Source organism: Cyanistes caeruleus, chromosome 13 (assembly GCF_971803275.1).
Source record: "Cyanistes caeruleus chromosome 13, bCyaCae1.hap1.1, whole genome shotgun sequence".
NCBI classification, from domain to species: Eukaryota; Metazoa; Chordata; class Aves; order Passeriformes; family Paridae; genus Cyanistes; species Cyanistes caeruleus.
The window spans coordinates 12252505-12272219 of NC_141713.1; the positions used below are offsets into that span (position 1 = coordinate 12252505).

At 48.6% G+C, this 19715-nt stretch overlaps 1 long non-coding RNA gene across 1 annotated transcript; it reads right to left on the minus strand.

The window, feature by feature from the left end:
* Positions 1-13627: 13627 nt before the first annotated feature.
* On the minus strand, positions 13628-18548 carry LOC147650704 (uncharacterized). Its single transcript, XR_015275797.1, has 3 exons — positions 18310-18548; positions 17506-17635; positions 13628-16992 (listed from the first exon to the last, which is right to left on the minus strand). It is a non-coding gene; the product is annotated as an uncharacterized LOC147650704 (long non-coding RNA).
* Positions 18549-19715: the final 1167 nt, after the last annotated feature.

The window sequence follows — 19715 nt, forward strand, 5'->3', positions numbered from 1 at the left end:
ATAATTTAGCATTGTATTTCAGGAAAAAAAAAAATAGCTTTCTTAAATCATCTCCTCAATATAACTTGCAGACTTACAGTATGGCCCTGGTAAGTCTAAATTTTTAAAGTAGCAATATTCAAAGAGACAGAGATGTCTGTATTAATTATTTATCCGCTGGTGCCTTCCTTCGTTTCTAACTTATTATTAATTAGGCGCCTCTAGTCTTTCGCAGAGAGCTCCACAGAGCCAGTTGCAGCTTTAAATATGAATTAAAAGCAAATCCAAGCTACTGTAATGCGAAAATTATTCCGTGTCTTCTATGGCAAAGATGAATAGCTGCACAGATCAATACTGTGAAGCTATGCTCCAAACGACAGGGTTATTGATAGCTTATATTAATGATGTTAATGATGGAAAAAGGAAAACAAGAACCCGACCAACTTATAAACTTTTTATCTGCTGAAACCCCGCAATCAAGCGGACAGGAGCATGAATTAAGGGGGCTGAAGATAATAAGAACATTATTTATGAAACCGGATAAATGACTTCTGATAGTTTGATGCTTTTGAACTCTACACTGCCGCCTTCTCGGAGGCAGGCTGGGAGCGGCGGGGTGCTGCCGCTGTCCCCCGGCCCCAGGAGGATGTGTGCTCCACGCAGGGTACACCGGTCACTGTGCGCTGCAACCCTGCGCTTTAGAGGCTGCGAGGATGCCCCGGGAAACCCGCAGGGAAACACTCCTGGGGCGCAAAGGACGAGCTCCTCGCGGGCACCGCCGCCAGCTGTGCCCGGCCCATGGCCCGCGGAAAGCTCCCCCGGCACGGCTGGCCCCGCTCCTCGGCCGCCCAGAGCTGGGGGCAGCGGGAGGGAGGAGAAAGGGAAGGAGCCGCGCTCCTCCTCCCTCGGAGCCACCGCCCACGCCGCTCCCCGGACACGCGGGGCCGGGCTGAGCCCTGCTTGCGGGCACGACCCTCAGTCGGGGTCCACGGCCCGTCCCACGGCCAGCCGCTGCTGCCCTGCTGCCCCTCCCCTCATCGGGCCGGCCCCGGGAGGGCCGCGGGGGCTCCTGCCCTCTCCAGCGCCCCTCGCCTTGGTACCCCGAAACAGGAGTAATCCTTGAGGTCACATCGGCTCGGGCTGGCCAAAGCCACGGACACAATGGGGATCAATAGCGCTTTGGCGAGCGCTATTCTTCTGGGTGATTATTTAGGGCAAGGTGCTATTGAATGCCCGGCGGGTGCCCAGAGGTGATGCTCTGCCAGGGCCCCGGGAAGGGCACCTGGCCGCGCAGGCAGCACGTGGCCCCGACTTGGCAATTAAATCAGGGACACGTTTTAATCTGGCAGCGCTGCTCGCAACGCCCTGGGTTCCTCAGCTGAGATCTTTATTACTTACACGTATGAGCGAATATAGTCGCTTCCCCTTTTTTTTTTTTTTATCCTTTTCTCCCCTTCCCCGGACGCCAGACCGAGGGTTCTGTAAACTCTTCGCCTCTGTAATTATTCGTGTTAGACATTTTTCCATGCAATGCTCTTCCTTTGCCTGTCTTGGCGCATTTTATAAAATTCTTTGTCTAGACGCAGTCTCAGATATACATGATAAATCTCATAGATAATTCTTTTCCTACTTTAAAAACCTGATGGTTTAAGAAGTACTAATAAAAATATATATTTTTGGTAATTATTATTTTAAAAAAAAAAAGCTTCTGCCAGGAGAAAGTCGCACTTGTTTCCAAAAACAATTCACAGCAGATAGTGTAGATATCACTTAATTCCTACAGAAATCAATGTGAAAATTAGATTTATTGGCTACTTACATTGTTAAAAATGACAAAGTGCTCCCTTTTATTTTCATAAAACCACAGAAGACCGAAAATCATTTAATAAAGAATCCACCTAGTTTAATTTCACTGTAGGTCTCTTGCATCGAAACCAATTATTCGAGCCTCTCCCTCATAAACCTGCCTTCTATTCTAGTATTAAGAGCAAAATAATATTCTCAAGGAGAGTTAAAATAGTAGCATTTGTTTGGTGGCTGAAAAACCTTTCACGCCGTTAGCTGAAAGGGGTCGTGTAAATAAAACAGGATCTGCGGTTTCAAATCGTTCGGTGTTCTCGATTCGCTCCAAAGATTTGGTGATTTCTATTTGTATTTTTTTTTTAAACAAAATTCCCCTTTAAAAAAAATATTTGATGAGTGTATTTCTAAAAACCGGGAGAGAGCAGAGGAGAGGGAAGGGCCGCCTGGCTGCGGGGCGTGCGGCGGCCGGGGCGGTGCGGGGCCGGCGGCGCGGCCGCTTCTCCTCTCGCTACTTGTTGGGTTCCGCTGCGAGAACGGCGGGCAGGGCCGGGGGGCAGCCCCCGCACCCCCGGGCGCTCCGCGGGGCCCGGCGCAAGCTGCGGGTGCGCTGCCTTTCCCCCAAGGCTCACTGCCGTCTCCTCGGGGCGGGGGGAGCGCTCCGGGCCCCGCCGGCGGGCGCAGGGCCGGGCCCGGGCCGCGGGGCAGCGGCGGCGGCCGGGCAGGGCCGGGGGCTCGGCCAGCGCCCGCCCTCCCGTCCCGGCAGCACCGCGCCCAACGCCGCCGGGATTTAGGATCCGCGCCCCGGCCTGGGAGAGCGTCGATAAAATTCTGCGTATCAAATGAGCAATCATTTGTTGTGGTTACGTGTTGGGTAATGAAAGATGTTAGCAGGATCAATAAAAATGAAAACACTTTTACTTACATCTTGAATTACTGTTTTAAGGAGTGAGCTGTGGTGATGCAACAAACCAGAGAAAGATCTGCAACCATCAAATGTCTTCAAATGAAATCAAAATGAACGCGTGTCACCCTGGGCTCAGCCCCGGCCCCCTCCCGAAAGCTCTCCCTGTTCGCGTACCCCCGAGAGGGCAGGGCCCGGGCCCGGCTCCCCTTGGCGAAATCATCCCACCACGTCCGTTCATTTCTATTTCGAAAGAAAAACTCAGCTACCTTCCGGGGTGTCTAAAGGTCAAATAACAGGTCGTAGCCCGAGGCAAATGGGAATTTTAGAGGGATGAGGGAGCCAGCCAGCTCCATCCTAAAAGCTTACCCTCGGCTGCCGCTAAATAATAAAATATCTACGCATCTCTGTCGTTTATTCCCGCGTACAGCTACCCGGCAGGCACACGCTCGGGGATCCGTGCGACTGGGCTCCGCAGCGCACGAACCTGCGGAGGAACCTGCTCGCAATCGATCCCCGGAGCCGCAATGGCCGGCGTAGCGCTGCTTAGCCCAACCGAAATAAAAGCGGGGCCCTTATTAGCAGAAAATTATCGGGATCGATTTCGGGGACGTTCACGGTGAATTTAGCAAGGAACAGCCCCAAACATGGAGGCTGCCAGCGCTCCGGGACCGCTCCCGCTTTCGGCCGCGCCGGCGGGCAGCGGCCGCAGCCTGCGGGGGGCTGCGCTGGGCTGCGCTGGGCTGCGCTGGGCTGCGCTGGGCTGCGCTGGGCTGCGCTGGGCTGCGCGGCGGCGGAGCGGGCGCGGCGCTGCCCGCTGCCTCCGCTCGGGAACCACGGCCGATCCCCAGGCGCGGAGGCGCCGGGCGAGGCTCCTTCCCCCCGCCGGCGCTCTCCCCGCTCCGCGGGCGCGGAGGAGGCCTCGGGCACCGCGCGGCCCCCGCTCCGTTCCGCTGGCGCTGCGCGCCCCGCCCCGCCCCGCCCGCCGGCCCTCCGCCCGCACCGTGCCCCGCTGGGCACGCTTACCCCGCCGTCCGCCGCACGCCGCTGGGACGGCCATCCGCTGCGGGCTCGCCTCCTAGGTTTGTCCCTAGGAGGAGAAAACTCAAAATAAAAAAAAAAAAATTAAAAAAAAAAAAAAATCTATCTGCATAATTTCAAATGAGAACGACAGGAAGAAAAAGAAGGAAAAAAAAAAAAAAAAAAAAAAGGCAACCGCCGCGGCTGCCACGCCAGTCCCGTTAAAAAATAAAGCACCAAACCCTCACAAGGTGTAGGAGAGATCTTTTATTGGACCAACTTAAACGCAAGAATTTACAGCCAGAATTACACGATCTTCATCAGCCCAACAGGCACCACAGGCAGAGGCACAGGCAGCAATTTGTGTATTCCCTGGGTCTGCAGAAGCTGAGATGGTTTTGGTGGAGAAAGGGGATGGGAGAGAGGATAGGCACTCTTTCCCCCCAAAGAGCCTCAGTTTGTGGCTCAGGTAAAAATAAAAATAGGAAAAAGCAAAAAGAAAAAACCACAACGAAAAATCTCTTCAGCGCCCCATTTTGCTCCATCTTTAAGTCCAGTTCAGGATCAGTTCTTTCCCTTACATCTCCAGCCATAAACCAACAGCTTCCAGCTAAACCTTTTAAAGGTTAAAAGGAACAAAAATAGAAATAATAATCAAGGGGTTTTTCTTCTCCTCCTGCTTGTAGGACAGCGCATTTTGGTCAGTCTAGCCTTGCATTTAGGGATGCTACTTGCATTTGAATAGCTGCCTGGCTGGTTATGGATCGGGAGGCTATGAGAGGAATCAGTATGCAAATTGTTTCAGTTACAATCGAAGGGTTCGATCTGGAGAAGGTGCCTGAGCGGAAGTCGCTGTCAGCCAGCGGTGCATTAGGCTGCCATTGCCTCCGCCGTCTGGGCCTGCTCTCCCTTTCCCTCACCCTTTTTTATGCTTGTGTACAGGTTTCTGCGGCGGTAATTAAAACATACACACAAATCAGGGGCTGCTGCATATCACGTTGGTGCCTTTTGCAGGCTGCGGGCACAGGGAGAGGGGGAGTGGAGAGAATATATCGCCGTGCTGCTGGGGTTATTATTATGCAGCAAGGGTGAGGCGATCAGTGAAATAAAACATTTATAAATGGTTTCGTGCTTACAGTAGGAGAGGTGGGGTGGGGTGGGGGGTGGGGGGCCGCCCGGGCGCTGATCACACAGTGCAGGCTGCAAATCGATAACCCTTTCCTTGTAATCCCAGTAATTGTGGGAATCACGGCTCTCCGTTAAAGGGACAGCGGGCTGCAGCGGGGGGCGCGGGGGCTGCTGTGCTTGCACGGCCTCTGCTCCCCGAGGGCTCACCCTGGACTCCCCAGCCCTGCCTGGAAGGAGCTGGCAGGGCTGCGGGCCCGGGCTGGGCCGGGCTGGCCCCACCAAGCGCCATTTCCACAGAGCCCTTGGAGCCTGCAGTAAGGCCCTTCCTCTCACCTGTGGCATCCTCCTCCCAGGGCAGGACGTGTCCAGAACCCCCGGCTAGAGGCACGGAGGGCAGCGAGGGCATCCCGGGGCCGCGGGCAGGGGAAGGGGCCGCCCACAGCTGTGCCTCCCCTGCCCAGACTTCCTGCGGCTGCCCCGTGTCCCCACGGAGCCTCGGCAGCCCGGCCCAGCTCCTCGCTCTGTTCTGGCACAGCCAGCAGCACGGGAGGCCTCGGGCACGCTGTAGCGATCGGGTCTCCGTGGGTTTAGTGTTATTTGGTCATTGGCGGAGGGATGAGGAGGGCTGGTGAGGCGCTGGCTGGAATCAGGCCGGCCCCGAGGTGTTCCCAGCGCAGCAGGCAGGCCCAGGCCTGCGCGCTGCCCCGCGGCCCCCGGCTGTAGGGCTGAGGGCTCGGGGTGCCAGGCAGCCTCCAGGGCGGCCGGCGAGGGGGCTGCGTGGGCAGGAGCAGGGCCCCATGCCCCCGGCGCTCCTGCCCTCTCCCTGCCGCTGACCATCTGTCATTCAATTAGGGCTGGGAGGCAGCTGAGGGGCTGGGGGGAGCGGGGCTGGGGGTCAGCGACCCCGCGCACAACGGCCTGCTGCCTCGCAGACGAGAAGAAGTTCAAATGTTAAATGCTCTCCGGCCCCGGCTCATCCAGGGCACTCGCCTTTGGAGGCAGCGGAGGGGTGAAGGGCATCAGTCATTAGCACTTAGATTTCAGCTCCGAGGCTGACCCTGCCTTCTGTTGGGGGATTTTGGCCTGAAAAGCCTTAACCCTTCCAGGGCAGCCCCCTCCCCTCTCCAACCCCACCCGGGTAGCCCCAGGCTGGTGCTGCCTGACCGGGCTGCCCCCCGGGCAGGTGGGTTTGGGGGAGAGGAGGGATCCCCGCAGCCCTGCCCACAGCCGGCAGCTTCCCTGACCCGGGGAAGAGAGTGAGGCAGGGCAGCAAGCCAGTGCCAGCAGGGAGGCACACTGCGAGCCGCTCTGGGGGCAGCACACCCGCCCTGCCCACCCACCCTGCACCTCCTGCAGGGTGCCTGACACCCCCTCTCCTTCTTACAAACAGACCTGAACAAATTGATGAATTGAGATTCCACTATGCTAATTTGGACATTATAAATATTTAACTATCAACCCTAGCAGCCAGCCAGAGACGGCTCCTCTCTTCTTTACATGCCACTTAATCTAAAGTAAATGTTTGCCCCAGAAGTGGCTAGGGCAATCTGAGCATCTCATTCCCTGCCCCTTTCTCCCTCAGGGGAGCCCTGAGGGTCCAAAAGGGGATCTTGTCACGTTTGACTCGTTTTGCAGAGTTTCCCTGATAGCCTTCCTCCTTGTTCTGGGTGTGTTAAGAAGCTAAACTGAGGCAGAGATTGAGCTGTGGCTTCTGCCTAGGAGAATTCTGACATGGTGCCCCAAATCAGAGGTCTCTGGCTGCATCACCTGACACTGGGCTGCTCTGCCTGGAGCAGATTTCACATCTATTCAGAGATGGAGAAATTCCCGACTTTGGACCAAGGCAATGAGGAATGAGTTTTCATTCTCTTTCAATGAAAAGAAATTCCTCTGTCTCAGGAAAACCCACTGTATTTATAATTTCAGTGGGATTATACTTAGCAAGTGAACTCACCATGTCCTTCATTTCAAGGACAGATTGTATATCCCTCATGGCATCAGCACTTGGTATGTTTGGGAGATTTTAATGTTTGATATACTTACTGTTTGCTGCTGAAGGGTAGTCATTTTCTCTTTCTACATGGTAACACATCACAAGAGTTTTTTTTAATGATAGCAGAGCTTTTGTTTTTCTGAATGGCTTGAGCAGCTCTTTGAAACTCTTGTCTGTAACAGCCTTGCAAGTTGTTCACCTCAGAAGCTGTAGAAGCAAAAGAAAATGTCACCCAAAGTTCATGGGGCTCCAAACAGCTCATCTGGGGCTTGGTCTGGCATTTTTAAGGCATTTGTGGGGCAGCAATGCCACTCACATGATGCAGCAGGTCTTGGGAAGTGGCCTTTCTGTTTCTGAGCTCTGTTGATTTGTTAATGAGAAGCTTAGGATATCTGTTACTTATGCTAACTCTGTCTCTCGCCTGCTAGCAAAAAGTGAAGTTCTCCTAAAGAAGAGTGCCCTGGTGCTTTGGTACATCCCTGGGGCAGACACCGTGTACCACTGCACACTGTGAGCTCACATCCCTCCTGACAGCCCCTGACCAAGCACAGAGCATGGCATGATAAGACAAAGGCTCGTGCTGTGCTAGATGTGTCAAGAAAATATGAGAACAACCATGGGTGTTATTACTTGAGCATGCACAGGAACGTGACATCAATCCCTACATTAAAATACACAGGACAGGAGATGATATCTTGCCGGCAATGATCCTGCAGATCTGTGTGGCTTCCCTCACACCCTAATCCCTTAGTTACTTAGAAACACAGGGAATGTTGGTGTATTTTTGTGCTCTCTTGTTCTCCCTTTCCTAGATGGCAGCAGACTGGTAAGGCCCTGGGAGAAGGGACAGTGCAGCCCATGAGGGTGTAAAAGCAGTGTGGGAGCTGCACTGGGGATGTGAAACACCAGTTTGCTATAGGGTCAGATATTGGATTATCAGCAAAAGTTGATCCAGTCACATGACAGATCTTACATTTGCTGTCATAAAATCTATCATTATTTAATAGGCACGGAAATCAAATGCTTCTGTGGACTATGAAGCAAGAATCTTTTAAAAATGTCTGTTTACCACAACAGACAACATATTGATCATTAGTTTTGAGCCCTCACAGACGATTCACAGATGTATGTGAACCCAAGCTGGCAGCTTGCTTTGCTCTATTCACTGCCCAAAATCAAACCCCACCAACTGTCACACACTCATCAAATATCACTGATCACAATCAGGTAGATTTTAATTTCTTTACTTTAAAGGCTAGTGTTTTGTTAAAGACAAATAACAAGAAAATTCTGTAGCACCAACCTGCCTTCTGGTGATGCTGCTGTTTGCAGTGATACTGACAGGTATACACAGTGAAGAGACACTCCTGTCTATTGGCACAGAAGAAAAACTGCCTTGTCTGAATGCAGCAGACCTGGTATTTACCACTATGAACAGCCTCATCCATTTTGGCAGCACAAAGAGGCTGATCTCTTTCTGACTTGAGTCAATATAATTTTTTTCATGGTATTAGGGACACTGGAATGAGTGGAAGGTGGAACAGGTTGCTTTATTCCTTGCAAAGTCTGCAAGTACTGTTTCCATCCTTCAGCCTCTCCATTTCTTCCTTGGGATCCCTGGATGAGAGCTGTGAGATGAAATTAAAAGGAAAAGTTGCAATGCTGGTGTGGAGCATGTAGGAGCTCGAGTGGGTTAGAGCACCCTGCCTGTTCTCCTCCAGCCAGTGACAAAGGTGTGCCCATCCCTCCTCTGTGCCCTGGCAAGTTCAAGTGATGCAAAAGGACTCTCCTGGGTAAGGATTATTAACGGCAAATCACTGACTTGTGATTTGTACCACGTTTCCTGATAGAGACAGTAAGTCATCTCACATGGATTACTACAGTGTTTATAGATGTGTTTTTCCATCTCCATGAGCTGCCATGGCTCCATGGTACCCAGACTGAGCCCCCTTTGCCCCCACCAGCCAGTGGCACCTCTGTGACACCCAGCACTGAGAAGAGGAGGGGGAATGAGCACTATCTCCCTCTAGCTTCAGAACTAGCACAGTCTTTAATCTGTGCATATTTTAAGGTGTGGGGATCCCATAAATCCTTTCACATCTGGGATCACTTGTAATGGCCAGTGTCAGGAGTTTACAGAGGAGCTTTCCTAAGATCTAGTGCCCAGAATCAATAGCAGCTGCAATTCCAGGCAGGGGGATAGGCTGAATCCCGATTTGATTCTCAGGTGTTTTCAATTGTATTTCCAGCAAAAAATTAATGTTGTTAAGTGATTCTGCTGGTCTGGTCGTGCCTTTTGAAGTTGCCTTTATTTCTTTGAGCTCAGATTCCTTGAGATCCTCTAGGTGCTCCGTCCCCAAATCTGCATGTATGTAATAAACTTGACAGCTTCCCGGCAGATGTCTCTATCTTCACCATTTTCTCCTTTATTGAGGGGACAGCACTGGAGAGTGCATCTTAGCAAGTGAGGCCAGTGCAGGCGTTTTAGAGAGCTCCCAGAGGCCCAAGTCATCTACTGCAGCCACGAAAGAGCAAGGGGACCCTGTGTGGCAAGGCAGGGTTTGACACACTCTGCAGCTCACATTTCTTCATTCTCCACTTGTCCCTTGCCCTCGCATAGTGCATCTGACAGCATCAGGTCCCATCTGCCTGCAAGGGTACATGCTGCTCTGGGGTGAATTTTTTGAGGTTTCAGCCACCCCACCTCGCAATGGGGAGCACCCCTCATCATTACCAGCATTCCTGTTTGTGCAGAGCACTGCCTGGGAGCACCAGGAAAATGGTGTCTGGAGAAAGGGACTCTGTGGTACAGTGTGCCTTTGGCCTTGGGCACGCTGTGCTGGCCAGGACTGCTGGCTGGACTCTGCCCTCTCCATGAGGTGCTTCTGGGTCTGTGCTAAATCACAGGCAAGTCGGGGCCAGACTTCCCTTGGCTGTCCCTGTTTGCTCTGAACTGCCTACATCTGAATTCCTTGTGGGTGGAAGAAAGGAACATGGAGGTGATGGGCAGCATCTGTAATAGGAAATTGCTGTCTGCAGATGTGTGTGTGAAGGAAAGCCCGTGTCAGAAAATGGTATCAAGGGATAAATTCCACAAGTGAGTGAATCCATCTGAGTGTAAGACACAGGTTGTGCATTTTCCTCAAGAAGGAGCTGAACAGCTTCAAGGATATCAATCCATTTTATGAATGACACGGTTTCACTAGCATTGCCTATGCTTATTCAGTAGGAGAGAAGACAACAGGAAAATAAACAGGTGTTTTTCCCATCTTGGACCAGGTTTTGAATCCTTACTCCCTTTGCATTTAGGTGGAGCTATGCTGGCAGTTTTTCTTGAGTGAGGAGTTTGATTACATTCCTCTTTTAAGGAGCAATGTGATGTGTGTCCAAGCTGAAACACCTCCTGAAAAATACAGCCTTCTCTCCTGACTGGCTCTGCAGATGCGTGGTGTGAAGTGGAAGATGCTCCTGTTCTTTTAAAACAAGGTTTTGCCCATTGACTACAATGGAAAGCACCTTGTTACCATGTCTAAGCACAGAAATTTCTTCTGCCTTTGCTTTGTACAAATGGAAATCTGATTGCTCCTTCTAATCTTCCCCAGTACACCTGGTGTTGTAGGGACCAGTGACAACCTGGCCCTGATAAAGACTTCAAGAGTGCACCTATTATCTATACCCCAGAAAAACTCTGATCATGTGGGAATAGTTAAAAGTAAGAAAATATATAACAGCTCATCTGTCTTTCAGCTACAGTCAGCTCAGAGGTGGGAACAGATTGACACAGCTGGGTGCAGCCATCCTGCTGGAGCCTGCAGAGGCTGCCCAGCAGAGCTACAGCTGGCCAGAGCACAGCCTGCACCGTTCCCTTGGAAGCTGTTTGCCTGCCAGCGCTTGGCTGCCAGCTCTGGGGTGGCCAAAGCACTGAAGCTGCTTTCTGCTAAGCCCATTCTGATGAGACACTGAGGCTGGGTTTGGTTCTCTGTCCTGAAGGTGCAGGCTATGACATGATCTTTTCTTGGTCCAGCACCCCTGCAGCCCTGGCACTGTGCTGAGGCCAGTGCTTGCTGGCAGAGGCAGGGAGCTGGCTGCTGCCTGGGGCCAGGGCTCTTGGGCACTCAGGCAGGGCAAACCCTCCCTGCCACCCGGGCCTGGTGCTGCACGGAGTGTCATGCTGGGGAAGCAGCTGGATGCTGAGCAGCACAAGCCTTCATCTGTACACTGCTCTCTGGGTACTTGCTCGTACACGGTATCGTTGTGGGCAGGGTGTAACCCCTGGCCTGCAGTGCAGATGGTTGCATGAAAACAATTAATCTTCTGGAGAGCAGTGAATGGAAACATTAGTGCCTCGACCCCTAACACAGGTGAGCATCCCTGCCCAGCGTGAAGGTTTGTGTGCACAGGGAGCTTTTGCTGACTGCAAGCTTTTGCAGGCATGTGGGTCTGTAAGAAAAGGCAGAGACAGATAGAGAAATGGATATAAGGATGCAGAAAAGCATTGCATTCTTCTGTACAAGCACTGGGACAGGAGCCCTGAGGAAAGGCAGTGAGTCCTGATGTCTGCGGGCTGCCCAAGGGGCTGTGAGAGGTGGGGGCAAATACCCCTTGCTCTGATTCCTGCTGTGGAAAGGGAAGTGTGACATGGATGTTTGCTCCTGGCAGATAACCTGGAAGCCATCTAACGAATACCCCAGCTTCACCTATTATTCCAGGAGGCATCAACCATCTGCAGTTTTGCTAGCTGTGCTGGACAGGAAGGGATAGTTCATTAGCAATTTATATATTTGGTTTGTCTCCTAAAATGAGTATTTTCAGCAGCAGAGATGTGTCATTTCCCTGTTGAGATGCTCCTGCTTCCACAGTGGTGACTCCCAAGCCAATCACTCTCAGAGTGAGCTGGTTACCAGCGTATGTAAATGACGTAAATAAGCTGCAGGAGCAGGGTCACGTAACTGTTTTGTTAGGTTCTGCCCTGTCAGCCCTATTTCATGGATTCTGACAGAATATTAACATGTTTGCATATGTAAATGTGTTAAAGAGAGCATCAGCTGAGGGAATACATTAAACCCAGTCGTCCTTCCAAGTTGATTTAATCTGACAGCACCTCCATTAAAAAAATAAAAAGCATCAGTTTTCCCTTTGTGAGTTGATGTACAGTAATTAGCTTGTTAGAGCAGGAAACACCTCCTTTCATAATTGATTTTGCACCCCTTTTACTTGGATATCTCTGACAAGCTGTTTCTTGTTCCCCAAGGACACCATCAGTACTTCCCATGTGTTTGGAATTTCATGAATGTGAATAATGAATATGATTTATCCCTCCCACACTCCCATGCACAGATAATATATGTAGCCAATTTGTGAACTGGACCTCGCATCAGGAAGATCGGTGTCAAAGTATTAATAGTGTAGTGCACAGGAATTAGGGCCCAGCTAAGCAGAGATTTTCGGGGCACTAGTGGGATGGGAACAGGTTGCACCACGTGTTTGTCACTGGGAAGGAAAAAAAGAATGAAGATTTTTCTGAGCAGTCCTGTGTATCTAAGTTAGCATGCCAAATTGGTTGCTTATTACAGCTGGCACAGTGCCTTAGTGGGCTAATGTGTTAATAATGTGTAATGTTTCTCTTAGGCAATGGCACCACTCTTCATTAGCACAGCTCAAGCCCTGTCACTGTTGCTTAGCTCGACATATTGTTTCTGATGTTCAAGTGAGGGTATTTGAAATCAGGGTTTCAGATCTGCTAATACATGTCACACACTCTTTAAAAATGGATTTTAAAAGGGCCTCAATAATTTTATGGCTACTAATAACATTTGTAGCTATGTGAGCTAAGCTAATGATAAGAGTAATCAAATTTCATGTTTCACGGCATAAAATGAGCAACTGTAGGGGTCAGGAAGGTATTCACTCCCTGCCCTCCTCCCCTGGGAGCCACTGTCTTTTCCGGTTGGTTCAGTAGATGAGCAGTGTTTGGGACGTGAAATAGCACAGTGCTGCAGGGAACTCCAGGTCTTGCACTGTACATAGCGAGGATCTTATTAGTAAGAATCAGAATTCTGGTTTCAGCTGGCAAATGGAGCAAAACATTTGAGGGATACATTTGTTTCACACTGATTACCTCTCACGTTGGCACCCAATACATGGGGTTGAGTCTCCTCATCTTTGGGCCCGTTTACTCAAACCCCCTGAGCTTGGTCTTACATGAGCCTTATATTTCTGAGAGGCCCCAGCACAGCCACATAATTCACACCCCAATTTTTCAATCAATAAAGGTGCTCACTTAGACTTCCCTCAAATTTCTGTTTTCACTTACTGTATTAGCAAGTTTGTTTTGAGCATTTCTTTAACCCTGAGAATAACAAAGAAGTATCCAAGAGAGCCTGGAGCCAGCAGCAAACACCTTTCTCAGCTGCTGTCCCCGCAGGAGCGCAGTGGTGGCAGCAGCAGTGCCTGCAGCTCGCCCTCTCCTCACCCAGAGCCTGGCTGAGGTTTGCCCAGGTGTGCTGCACCCGCTGCTCTATGGCAGGGCTGGAGCCAGGAGCCTGGGCTTTGGCAAGGCAACAAACACTTTAACTGCTGCCTGGCTTTGAGAAAGGCTTCCCCTCCCTTTGCCAAATAGTGCCAAGAGCACTTTCTAGCACCCATTCTTTTAGTGTGATGTGTTTTCTAAAGCCTTTTAGTGCTTGTGCCAGCGATGCAGTGATGAGCCTAAAAGGACTCACTTAACACAATGTGTTATAAGCCAGATTGGAGATGCGCTGAATAAAATAACCCAGCAGAGACAGACAAAAAAGCTATCTCTATTTTTTGAACAGTAAAGCAGCTTTTATTTTTTTAAAAAAGCTGTTTTCTAGAAAACCTTGGCATCAGGCATTTTTTGAGGCTCAGAGTAGATTTCCACAAGGAGGGGGCTTCCTGGTACATCAGGGAACGTAATGGGAAAGGCTGAAGTTAAAGACCCTTTAATTGAGGCCTTCAGAATGGTAAGTATAACACTGCATCGCTCTGTTTAGGGGATTTTGAGTATCTCTACCATCAAGGCTACATTTGTCTGTAGGATTAATCACTTTTTGATCCAGAGGGTTTAAGACAGACAGCTTACTAGGAATGTGCTACATGGCTCTCCCAGGCTGGCAATTAGCTTTGTTTCTTCATATTGTCTTGTTTATTATACCCTTCTCCATCTCTTTTATTTTTTTTTTTGACCAACATGTTAATATACATATTCGTTTTTAATTCATTTTTAATCCATTTTTAATCCATCTTTAACTTCTGAGTGCAGAGGGCTTTTAATAAAGTCTCTGTGTCAAATACAGAAATGAAAAACTGCTGCTGAGCAGATAGCTGTTTTGTATATAGATGGTACTGTAAAAAAATCCTTGTAAAAACTCGAAGACATAATTTTTCTCTATTTTAGGGTTTTATCTCTAGACTTGATGAAGTTCTACTTGCTGGAAGACCAGCAAGAATCTGAATTATACCCATTACATTTGACTTGACTGCAAAGAGGTTTTTTTTTGACATTGTTTGTACCTCACATGAAAGAAAAAATATATCAAGGTAGCTGTGTGTGGACACCCACTCAGGTTCCTTCAGATGCTCAGAAATGATCTCCTGCCCTTGGTAGGCTCTTTTCCCCTGAATACCTGTGACCCTGAATGGCAGAGACAGCACACAGCCCTGTGTCCCACCACAAAGCCTGTTCTCCCATACTCCTAGCCTTTTATGGACTAGCACATTAGATTGATGATGTCTTTATTTCCTTATCATGTGTGCTGTTTGAATGGGAGTGGACAAGCAGAAAACAGTCCTTGAGCTCTAGACAAAAAATATCCCTCAATGCTGTGTCTGGGAGACGTCCATGTGAAGTTCTCACGTGGGATTGCACACATACAGGACCTGTGAGCTGCCGAATAACAGGCAAAGAGCACAACACATGGCAAAGCTCCCCACCCCCCCCCCAGATCTGGCAGCTTGCTTTGGGGCTGGAGACACCCCAAATATACTTGAATGCTACCTCAGGGCTTAGAGTTTTCCTGTTTCCAGATATGGCTTGGCCCTGAATCTGCTGGGTGGCCTTGGTTAATCAAGTTCAGTGCTCTGCATCCATTTCCCACCTGGGGACCCACGGGAGTGATGCTGGCCACTTTCATCCAGCATTTTGCTGTACCCTGAGGACAGGCACAATCTCAGGACTGAATATTGCTGTGTAGAACAGCACACGGTTGATGTAACTACAGAGTCCCAAGCCAAAGCTTACTGACATACATGGGACTGCAATGAATTGACTTTGGTCAGTTTTGGATCAGATGCTCAAAGCTGTAAAATTTTTTTGACCTTGTAACATCCCCAGTGTGAAGTTACTAGCACGGTCAGAACTAGATGCAGCACGTATTGTGCTTTTCTGTCACAAACAGTTTGTCTTCCTTTTTCTTGGTTCTTCTTTTAATAAATGTAACTCCTTCTCCTATGGCTCAGGCGTTGTGTTGAACCACGCCGACAAATGTTCTCAGGTTTTTAAAATATTCGGTATTAAAGAGATCAGGCCAGATGTGTTCTGCTGCCTTCATCACTCTGGGTTGTGTACTCTGCGCTGAAATGATTATTGTCATCACCCGGTGAAAGGCAGCTGATGAAAGACTCTCTCCCCCTCTGATGAGCTATCTATCCACCCATGCCTGGTGCAGAGTGCACAGGTTTTGTTTTTGAATGATATATTGCTGTGTCAAAGTGGCTTATGTGCTGCTTAAACTTGCGCTGGTGAATGATAGAGAGTGTGTATTAAACACTCTCCCTGCAATGGGAGCTGTATTTTCTCATCTCCATCTTTGGGAGCACCAGAGGCAGTCCCCTGCCGGGAGCCCAGCAGGCACTCCTGGAGCAGGGTCTGGGCACGCCTGTGCTCACACCACACATTTTTACAGAAATACAATCGGATACCATTGCAAGTCTTTTCAGAAGACACAACTCTGCTTTTCACCCACCCTATCCTATTGATAAGGTGTTGGGGGTTAGACATAAGGGAAACTGTTCTACATGACACATTTTGAAATGTTTTGGGTGCATTTTCCATAAAACCTTTCCCATTTTCAAGTAGTGTAGCTTTTGTTTTCCCACTTATCCCCCTTTTATTCCACTTTATTCCTCTTTTTTTTAAATTTTATTTTATTTATTTCCCAATTCTTTGCAAGGCTAGCAACAATACCTAAGAAGAGATAGAAGAAAGGGAATATAATTTTGGGTCTACTGACAGACTCCTAAACCATCTTCTAAGGAAGTGTTTGATAAACAAAACACATCAAAATAACATTTTGCCTTGAAAAATGTTTTGATTGAAAAAGTCAATTCTAAAATCCTTCCACACTTCCACAGTCCTTCAGTACATGTGGTAAATTCCAGCATCCCTGACCAGAGCCCATAACATGAATGAGACCTTTCCAAACAAGGGAGAGTAATTAAAAAAGCCAAGACACAGATATTTTCTTTGTGTAGTGACACAATCGAATACTTAACCAAAAATAATGTAATGAAAAGTCTAGGTCACAAAATGGAGTGCTGCAGCCTGGAAAAATAGTTTCCTGACCTTCTGGATTTCCTCTATTAGAGGACTACTGTGCAGTGAGCAAACCCTATTTCTTACAACAAAGAAATTTAGCAATCTGGAGGCTGTGTCACCTTGCTGGCAGAAACACTGAGCGGCAATAGTGCTGAAAGTCAACACTAATAGCTGACACCAAATTAAACTGCCAGGGTTTGTGTGATGTAGTTCTGTCACCCTTTGACACATTTGATGTGAATTCAGAGGCTTCTGCTGTAAACTCATCAGCAGAGCTCATGACGCATCATCTTTACATATCTGTCCATCCACATTTGTCAGCAAACTGTGAGCCTCAAATGACTCCAGCGATTGGGATATAGATTGCTTTACCTTCACCTATAGTAAATAGAGTGTTTTAACACTTGTGATACCCTCAGCTCCAGCTTTTAACTGACAAAGTCTTGTTAGCTGCACTTCAGCCTTTCTGCGTCCATGCTGAACGTGGTGATTGATGAGGGCTGATTATGGCAGTGGGGTGGCCCATCCCTTCTTAACTTGTGGCTCAAATCATCTCCAGTTTGCCCATGCAGAAGAGCAGCAGGCGCACTCCTAAGTGTCTTCATGAAGTGCCTGATTGAAAGGCCACAGCCAATTAGGTTGAGCTGAAATGGACACTTGCAGGATGACTTTGCCTCTCAATTCCCTGCGTGGTGCCTGCAGAGAGCAGGCACTAGTAAAGAGCTGATAGCTCTCACATCTGCTTGCATCACCCAACAGCTCTCAGATCCAAGGGCCAGTGTTTCAGCCTGGGAAACGTGGCAGGGTGGCTGTGCTCCCACTTGCCAGCTTTGGACCAGGAGTGGCCCCAGCAAATGGCAGGGCTCAGATCCTGACACAGCAAACTGCTCAGAAATGCAAGTCACGCTGCTCAGGCAGTTGTTGGCTGGTGACAAATAAATAATCTCCCCCTAAGATAACATGGCATTTCAAAACACACACAACCCCCCCCACATGCTTCTCCTTGTGCAATCCTAAAGGGATTTCTAATATTTGGTTTTCTCTAAACCAGTTAATGTTTTTGCAGTTTTAGACTGATGCCTTTTGGTTAACAGCTCTTAATTTTCCTGTTAATTTTGGACTTACTGAGGTAATGAAAGCAGGCTCCTTCAGATGACAACAAATTCTGCTGGGGTGCATGTGAATGCTGGACTTGATGTGGTGCTCTGAGCAATGCTGAAGAGACTCCCCAGGTTGTGCCAGGCTTGTGTCTCCCCTATGGACCAGAAAGGAAAAGGGCCTGCAGCTCCTGTTTCTATCTCCATGGTATTTAACATATTTACTAGCTTCAATAGTATCTTATTTGACACATATTGCTCTAATATAGTAGCATTTTGTTCTACTGACTGGCTTTGCTATCAGTGTAAATTATCATGGAGAGAAAACTGTATTTAGGCTCACAAGAGGAATAAGTAGACCAGGAACAATAAATCAGATTCATTTTTTTATAAGTCCATTTTAACATATAGCTTAAAAGACTACCTTTATAAGGTAGTATGCATTAAATGCACACTTATTTAAGTGTGAGCTATAACAGAATGCAAACAGAAGCATGATGTCCTACAAGAAAAACCTCTCTATTTTCACCCTGTGTCTCCAAATCTCCTGCTTATATAATAATAGCCATAGAAACATTGCACAATGTCCCATCTTAAAAAACACTTTGTACCACTAGAATTATTTCCAAAAATGGTGATAGAAGATAGAAGATAGAATCTTAAAAATTCTAAACCCCATAACTTTGTAAAAAATTAGGGAAAGAAGTGTAAACTTTAAAAATATTCCCCATCAACTTCTACTGCTGCTTTGTGACCTGCTCCATTTGGAAACTGCTGTGGAGTGCCCCTTGGGTTGTGTGATGGAAGCAGTTTGAGTTCTCAGACTGAGCACCTGGGGTTTAATTTGACACCTTGAACATCATACTCTTGTCCTCTGGAAATGTCTCCTTGCTAGGATTTGTTCCAAGGTCTGCAAGAACTGAGTGCAGCATTAAAACAGAGTTTGGAACATCCTTTCTTTCTCTCCTTGTGGAGTGGCTCCTATCCTGGGTGCCCCAGGAACATGTGGGTGGCCAGGAGGGACCCAGACTGGCCACACTGATGCAGCTGAGACACAGCCTTGGGGCATCTGGGGCTCGCTCCATGCACAGGGGGATTGTAATGGAAACGCTGACAGCTCTCAATAGTTATGACATCTAGGCATCTCTGTAATTACTGCACAGAGGCTTCTGGCATGCAAACAATATTAGGCTACATCTTGTGCCTGACTTGTTTTATCTCTGTGGCAAAGCTCCTGAGGACAGGAAATCATGGCCTTTCCTCACGTTTTTAAAACACTGCTTGTGCTCTCATCAGCTTACAGATACTTACTAACAGCAGTGGCAATTGGACTGATTCAGTGCTTATTTCAGTTGCCAGATTTCCTGTTAATAGACTGTGGAGTCCAGATGCCCAGTGGACAACAACTCTCTCTGCAGTGTCCCAGAGAAGAGAAACCTTAAACCTGCATCTACAGAAACTATTTATAGATGCACCTGGCTTTAGCTTTTGTGTCATGTCATCACTAGGACCAGGGCTCCTTGTCCTTTCTTGTACCTTCCTGGTTGGCAGCAGGGAAATATAATTCCCTGTCTGCAAAGGGACTTGTCCCACCTCTTGTATTTGGCACTTTCTAAAGTAATGAACAGTACAAGTTTTATGAGTACATTTTATGGCACTCTTGGTCAGGTAAAGGTTTAAATCAGAAGAGTTAAAATGGGTCATGAGATGCAAAGCAGCCATCTCTGACATTACCTGGACTATGGCCAGTACACCACAGCATTCCTGCATTGCTTGTATGAGCAATAACTACCTGCAGATAACACTACATGACAAGCAAAAATACAGCAACAGTCCCCTGCCTCCCCTCAAACCTCACCCCCAAACCAGAAGCCATCAGTGCAGTAAAGGGTACAACTCGTGTGAAGCAGGCAGTGGTGACCAGGGAAGTGATGAGGCCCAGAGATGTGTTCCCTGCTCAAACCCCAGCTGTCAGTGTGGCACTTTTATCCTGCATTCTCCTCCCCTTGGCTGCAGGCTGCAACATGAACTGCAGCAGCCCCGTAACGCGTCCCACCCTGGTGGTGACTGGATTTAGAGATGTGCCCCGTCAGGAGCCAGTGGGTTGTGTGCATGGCAGATGGAGGCTTTCACAGCCCCATCAGAGAAATATTTTAACTAATTTAAATAAGTTCTCTGGATAATTAGATATCGTAGCACCCTCTTCTGGCTTTCTGCATTCCCTGGGCTGTGGCTGTC